The sequence below is a fragment of the Salvelinus namaycush genome, chromosome 2 (genome assembly GCF_016432855.1).
Source record: "Salvelinus namaycush isolate Seneca chromosome 2, SaNama_1.0, whole genome shotgun sequence".
In the NCBI taxonomy this organism is placed as follows: domain Eukaryota; kingdom Metazoa; phylum Chordata; class Actinopteri; order Salmoniformes; family Salmonidae; genus Salvelinus; species Salvelinus namaycush.
In genome coordinates this window covers 4884887-4892969 of record NC_052308.1, presented here as the reverse complement: position 1 = coordinate 4892969, position 8083 = coordinate 4884887, and positions in this window count along the sequence as shown.

The window sequence follows — 8083 nt, the reverse complement described above, 5'->3', positions numbered from 1 at the left end:
GAATACTATTAGTGTTCTCTAGTTTAAGTAATACTCTCTCAGTTTAGTAACACTCTCTCAGTTTAGTAATATTCTCTCGGTTTAGTAATATTCTCTCAGTTTAGTAATACTCTCTCAGTTTAGTAATACTCCCTCAGTTTAGTAATACTCTCTCGGTTAGTAATACTCTCTCCGTTTAGTAATATTCTCTCAGTTTAGTAACACTCTCTCAGTTTATTAATACTCTCTCAGTTCAGCAATACTCTCATTTAAGTAATACTCTCTCAGTTTTAGTAATACTCTCTCAGTTTAGTAATACTCTCTCAGTTGAGTATAATCTCCGTTCAGTAATATTCTCTCAGTTTTGGAAAATTCTCTCAGTTTAGTAATACTCTATCAGTTAGTATACTCTCTCAGTTTAGTAATACTCTCTCAGTTGAGTAATATTCACTCAGTTTTGGAATACTCTCTCAGTTAGTAATACTCTCTCAGTTACTAACACTTCTCCAGTTAGTTAATATTCTCTCGAGTTTTAGTAATATCCCTCGGTTTATGTTAATAACTCTCTCGTTTAGTAATACTCCTCAGTTTAGTAAAACTCTCTCGGTTTAGTAATAAACCTCAGTTTAGTAATACTCTCTCAGTTTAGTAATACTACTCTCAGTTTAGTATATACTCTCTAGTTTAGTAATACTCTCTCAGGTTAGTAATAATCTCTCTCTGTTTAGTAATATTCTCTCAGTTTAGTAACATCTCTCTCAGTGTAGTAATATTCTCTCAGTTTAGTAACACTCTCTCAGTTTAGTAAAACTCTCAGTTAGTAATACTGTCTCAGTTTAGTAATACTCTCTCAGTTAGGAACACTCTCTAGTTTAGTAATACTCTCTCAGTTTAGAAAACTCTCTCAGTTTAGTAAAACTGCTCTCAGTTAGTAATACTTCTCAGTTTAGTAATACTCTCTCAGTTTAGGATACACTCTCTTCGTTAGTAATATCCTCTCTCAGTTTAGTAATACTCTCTCGTTTAGTAATATCTCTCAGTTTGATATTCCTCTCAGTTAGTATACTCTCCAGTTTAGTAATACTCTCCAGTTTAGTAATACTCTCTCAGTTGAGTAATATTCTCTCAGTTTTGGAATACTATTCTCAGTTTAGTAATACTCTCTCATTTAGTAACACTCTCTCAGTTTAGTAATATTCTCTCAGTTTAGTAATACTCCTCGGTTTAGTAATAATCTCTCAGTTTAGTAATATTCTCTCCGTTTAGTATATTCTCTCAGTTAGTAACACTCTCTCAGTTTAGTAATACCTCTCATTTTCGTTTTAGCAATACTCTCTCAGTTTAGTAATACTCTCCAGTTTAGTAACTCTCTCGTTAGTTAATAATCTCTCCGTTAGGTAATATTCTTCTCAAGTTTTGAATACTCTCTCAGTTTAGTAATACTCTCTCAGTTTAGTAATACTCTCTCAGTTAGTAATATTCTCTCAGTTTGGAATACTCTCTCAGTTTAGTAAATCTCTCTCAGTTTAGTAATACTCTCTCAGTTAGTAATATTCTTTCTAGTTTTGATACTCTCTCAGTTTAGAATAACTCTCTCAGTTTAGAACACTCTCTCAGTTTAGTTATACTCCTCAGTTTAGTACACTCTCTCAGTTTATTACAACTGTCTCATTAGTAAATACTCTCTCAGTTGTAATACTCTCTCAGTTTAGAACACTCTCTCAGTTTAGGAACACTCTCTCAGTTTAGTTAATACTCTTCTTAGTATACTCTATCGTTAGTACTACTCTCTCAAGTTTGGAATATTCTCTCGTAGTAATATCTTCAGTTTAGTAAATCTCTCAGTTAGTAATATCTCTCAGTTGAGTAATATTCTCTCAGTGTTGGAATAATCTCTCAGTTAGTAATACTCTCTCATTTTAGTAACACTCTCTCAGTTGTAGTAATATTCCTCGTTTAGTAATACCTCTCGTTTAGTAATAATCTCTTAGTTAGTAATACTCCTCAGTAATACTCTCCGTTAGAATACTCTCTCCGTTAGTAATATTCTCTCAGTTAGTAACACTCTCTCAGTTTATTATAATCTCTCAGTCAGAATACTCTCTCATTAGTAATACTCTCTCAGTTTAGTAATACTTTCAGTTAGTAAACTCTCTCAGTTGAGAATAATCTCTCCGTTTCAGTAATATTCTCTCAGTTTTGGAAAACGCTCAGTTTAGTAATACCTCTCAGTTTAGTAATACTCTCTCAGTTAGTAATACTCTCTCAGTTGAGTATATTATCTCAGTTTGAATACTCTCTCAGTTTAGTAATACTCTCTCAGTTTACTAATACTCTCTCAGTTTAGTAATATTCTCTGCGGTTTAGTAATACTCCTCGGTTAGTAATAACTCTTCAGTTTAGTATACATACCCTCAGTTTAGTAAAACTCTCTTGTTAGTAATACAACCTCAGTTTAGTAATACTCTCCAGTTTATAATACTTACCTCAGTTTAGTAATACTCTCTGTTTAGTATCTCTGCTCAGTTTAGTAATAATCTCTTGTTTAGTAATATTCTCTCAGTTTAGTAACATCTCTCGTTATATTTCTCTCAGTTTAGTAACACTCTCTCAGTTTAGTAAAACTGTCTCAGTTTAGTAATACTGTCTCAGTTTAGTAATACTCTCTCAGTTTAGGAACACTCTCTTAGTTTAGTAATACTCTCTCAGTTTAGTAACACTCTCTCAGTTTAGTAAAACTGTCTCAGTTTAGTAATACTGTCTCAGATTTGTAATACTCTCTCAGTTTAGGAACACTCTCTTAGTTTAGTAATACTCTCTCAGTTTAGTAATACTCTCTCGGTTTAGTAATATTCTCTCAGTTTTGGAATATTCTCTCAGTTTAGTAATACTCTCTCAGTTTAGTAATACTCTCTCAGTTTAGTAATACTATCTCAGTTGAGTAATATTCTCTCAGTTTTGAAATACTCTCAGTTTAGTAATACTCTCTCATTTTAGTAAACTCTCTCAGTTTAGTAATATTCTCTCGGTTTAGTAATACTCCTCGGTTTAGTAATAATCTCTCAGTTTAGTATATTCTCTCCGTTTAGTAATATTCTCTCAGTTTAGTACACTCTCTCAGTTTAGTTATATCTCTCTCGTTTAGCAATACTCTCTCAGTTTATAATAATCTCCCAGTTTAGTAATACTCTCTCGGTTGAGATAAATCTCTCCGTTCAGGAATATTCTCTCAGTTTTGGAAATACTCAGTTTAGTAATACTCTCTCAGTTTAGTAATACTCTCTCAGTTTAGTAACACTCTTCAGTTAGTATAATCTCCAGTTTAGTAACATCTTCAGTTTAGATACTCTCTCAGATTTAGTAAAACTCTCTCGTTTAGTAATACTCAGTTAGTAATACTGTCTAGTTTAGAATCTCTCTCAGTTTAGGAAAAACATCTCAGTTTAGTAATACTCTCTCAGTTTAGAAAATACTCTCTAAGTTTAGACAATATTCTCTCAGTTTTGGAATACTCTTACAGTTAGTAATACTTTCTCAGTTTAGTATACTCTCTCAGTTTAGTAATACTCTCTCAGTTGAGTAATATTCTCTCAGTTTTGGAATACTCTCTCAGTTTAGTAATACTCTCTCAGTTTAGTAACACTCTCTCAGTTTAGTAATACTCTCACAGTTTAGTAACAATCTCTCAGTTTAGCAATACTCTCTCAGATTAGTAAAACTCTCTCGGTTTAGTAATACGACCTCAGTTTAGTAATACTCTCTCAGTTTAGTATACTCCCTGTTTAGTAATACTCTCTCAGTTAGGAACACTCTCGCAGGTTAGTAATACTCTCTCAGTTTTGGAATACATCTCCAGTTTAGTAATACTCTCTCAGTTAGTAATACTCTCTCAGTTTAGTAATACTCCTCAGTGAGTAATATTCTCTCAGTTTTGAACCTCTCTCAGTTTAGTAATACTCCTCAGTTTAGTAAAACTCTCTCGGTTTTGTAAAAACCTCAGTTTATAATTACTCTCTCATTTTAGTAAAATCTCTCGGTTTAGTATACAACTCTCGGTTTAGTAATACACCTCCGTTTAGTAACTCTCACAGTTTAGTAACAATCTCTCAGTTAGCATACTCTCTCAGATTAGTAAAACTCTCTGGTTTAGTAATACAACCTCAGTTTAGTAATACTCTCTCAGTTCAGTAATACTCCTCAGTTTTTTAGCTAATACTCTCTGTTTAGTAATACTCTCTCAGTTTAGTAATACTCCTCTGTTTAGTAATATTCTCTCATTAGAACATTCTTCAGTTAGTATATTATCAGTTTAGTAACACTCTCTCAGTTTAGTAAAAACTTCTCAGTTTAGTAATACTGTCTCAGTTTAGTAATACTCTCTCAGTTTAGGAACACTCTCTTAGTTTAGTAATACTCTCTCAGTTTAGTAATACTCTCTCGGTTTAGTAATATTCTCTCAGTTTTGGAATATTCTCTCAGTTTTGGAATACTATCTCAGTTTAGTAATACTCTCTCATTTTAGTAACACTCTCTCAGTTTAGTAATATTCTCTCGGTTTAGTAATACTCTCTCCGTTTAGTAATATTCTCTCAGTTTAGTAACACTCTCTCAGTTTATTAATACTCTCTCAGTTCAGCAATACTCTCTCATTTAAGTAATACTCTCTCAGTTTAGTAATACTCTCTCAGTTTAGTAATACTCTCTCAGTTGAGTAATAATCTCTCCGTTCAGGTAATATTCTCTCAGTTTTGGAAAATTCTCTCAATTTAGTAATACTCTCTCAGTTTAGTAATACTCTCTCAGTTTAGTAATACTCTCTCAGTTGAGTAATATTATCTCAGTTTTGGAATACTCTCTCAGTTTAGTAATACTCTCTCAGTTTACTAACACTCTCTCAGTTTAGTAATATTCTCTCGGTTTAGTAATACTCCCTCGGTTTAGTAATAATCTCTCAGTTTAGTAATACTCCCTCAGTTTAGTAAAACTCTCTTGGTTTAGTAATACAACCTCAGTTTAGTAATACTCTCTCAGTTTAGTAATACTACCTCAGTTTAGTAATACTCTCTGTTTAGTAATACTCTCTCAGTTTAGTAATACTCTCTCTGTTTAGTAATATTCTCTCAGTTTAGTAACATTCTCTCAGTTTAGTAATATTCTCTCAGTTTAGTAACACTCTCTCAGTTTAGTAAAACTGTCTCAGTTTAGTAATACTGTCTCAGTTTAGTAATACTCTCTCAGTTTAGGAACACTCTCTCAGTTTAGTAATACTCTCTCAGTTTAGTAATACTCTCTCGGTTTAGTAATATTCTCTCAGTTTTGGAATACTCTCTCAGTTTAGTAATATTCTCTCAGTTTTGGAATACTCTCTCAGTTTAGTAATACTCTCTCAGTTTAGTAACACTCTCTCAGTTTAGTAATACTCTCTCAGTTTAGTAATACTCTCTCGGTTTAGTAATATTCTCTCAGTTTTGGAATATTCTCTCAGTTTAGTAATATTCTCTCAGTTTAGTAATACTCTCTCAGTTTAGTAATATTCTCTCGGTTTAGTAATACTCCCTCGGTTTAGTAATAATCTCTCAGTTTAGTAATATTCTCTCCGTTTAGTAATATTCTCTCAGTTTAGTAACACTCTCTCAGTTTAGTAATACTCTCTCAGTTTAGTAATACTCTCTCAGTTTAGTAATACTCTCTCAGTTTAGTAATACTCTCTCAGTTGAGTAATAATCTCTCCGTTCAGGTAATATTCTCTCAGTTTTGGAATACTCTCTCAGTTTAGTAATACTCTCTCAGTTTAGTAATACTCTCTCAGTTGAGTAATATTCTCTCAGTTTTGGAATACTCTCTCAGTTGAGTAATATTCTCTCAGTTTTGGAATACTCTCTCAGTTTAGTAATACTCTCTCAGTTTAGTAACACTCTCTCAGTTTAGTAATACTCCCTCAGTTTAGGAACACTCTCTCAGTTTAGGAACACTCTCTCAGTTTAGTAATACTCTCTCAGTTTAGTAATACTCTCTCGGTTTAGTAATATTCTCTCAGTTTCGGAATATTCTCTCAGTTTAGTAATAATCTCTCAGTTTAGTAATACTCTCTCAGTTGAGTAATAATCTCTCCGTTCAGGTAATATTCTCTCAGTTTTGGAATACTCTCTCAGTTTAGTAATACTCTCTCAGTTTAGTAATACTCTCTCAGTTTAGTAACACTCTCTCAGTTTAGTAATACTCTCACAGTTTAGTAACAATCTCTCAGTTTAGCAATACTCTCTCAGTTTAGTAAAACTCTCTCGGTTTAGTAATACAACCTCAGTTTAGTAATACTGTCTCAGTTTAGTAATACTCTCTCAGTTTAGGAACACTCTCTCAGTTTAGTAATACTCTCTCAGTTTAGAAATACTCTCTCGGTTTAATAATATTCTCTCAGTTTTGGAATACTCTATCAGTTTAGTAATACTTTCTCAGTTTAGTAATACTCTCTCAGTTTAGTAATACTCTCTCAGTTGAGTAATATTCTCTCAGTTTTGGAATTCTCTCTCAGTTTAGTAATACTCTCTCAGTTTAGTAACACTCTCTCAGTTTAGTAACACTCTCTCAGTTTAGTAATACTCTCTCGGTTTAGTAACACTCTCTCAGTTTAGTAATACAACCTCCGTTTAGTAATACTCTCTCTGTTTATTAACTGAGACAGTTTTACTAAACTGAGAGAGTGTTACTAGACTGAGAGAGTATTACTAAACTGAGAGAATATTACTAAACTGAGAGAGTATTACTAAACCGAGAGAGTATTACTAAACTGAGGGAGTATTACTAAACTGAGAGATTATTACTAAACCGAGGGAGTATTACTAAACCGAGAGAGTATTACTAAACTGAGAGAGTATTACTAAACTGAGAGAGTATTACTAAACTGAGAGAGTGTTCCTAAACTGAGAGAATATTACTCAACTGAGAGAGTATTACTAAACTGAGAGAGTATTACTAAACTGAGAGAGTATTACTAAACTGAGAGAGTATTCAAAAACTGAGAGAGTATTACTAAACCGAGAGAGTATTACTAAACTGAGAGAGTATTACTAAACTGAGAGAGTATTACTAAACTGAGAGAGTGTTCCTAAACTGAGAGAGTATTACTAAACTGAGAGAGTATTACTAAACTGAGGTTGTATTACTAAACCGAGAGAGTTTTACTAAACTGAGAGAGTATTACTAAACGGAGGTTGTATTACTAAACTGAGAGAGTGTTACTAAACCGAGAGAATATTACTAAACTGAGAGAGTGTTACTAAACTGAGAGAGTATTACTAAACTGAGAGAGTATTCCAAAACTGAGAGAATATTACTAAACCGAGAGAGTATTACTAAACTGAGAGAGTATTACTAAACTGAGAGAATGTTACTAAACTGAGAGAATATTACTAAACAGAGAGAGTATTACTAAACTGAGAGAGTATTACTAAACAGAGAGAGTATTACTAAACTGAGGGAGTATTACTAAACTGAGAGAGTGTTACTAAACCGAGAGAATATTACTAAACTGAGAGAGTGTTACTAAACTGAGAGAGTATTACTAAACTGAGAGAGAATTCCAAAACTGAGAGAATATTACTCAACTGAGAGAGTATTACTAAACTGAGAGAGTATTACTAAACTGAGAGAGTATTCCAAAACTGAGAGAATATTACTAAACCGAGAGAGTATTACTAAACTGAGAGAGTATTACTAAACTGAGAGAGTGTTCCTAAACTGAGAGAGTATTACTAAACTGAGAGAGTATTACTAAACTGAGGTTGTATTACTAAACCGAGAGAGTTTTACTAAATTGAGAGAGTATTACTAAACTGAGAGAGTATTACTAAACTGAGAGAGTATTACTAAACCGAGAGAGTATTACTAAACTGAGAGAGTGTTACTAAACTGAGATAGTATTACTAAATTGAGAGAGAATTCCAAAACTGAGAGAATATTACTCAACTGAGAGAGTATTACTAAACTGAGAGAGTATTACTAAACTGAGAGAGTATTACTAAACTGAGAGAGTATTCCAAAACTGAGAGAATATTACTAAACTGAGGTTGTATTACTAAACGGAGGTTGTATTACTAAACTGAGA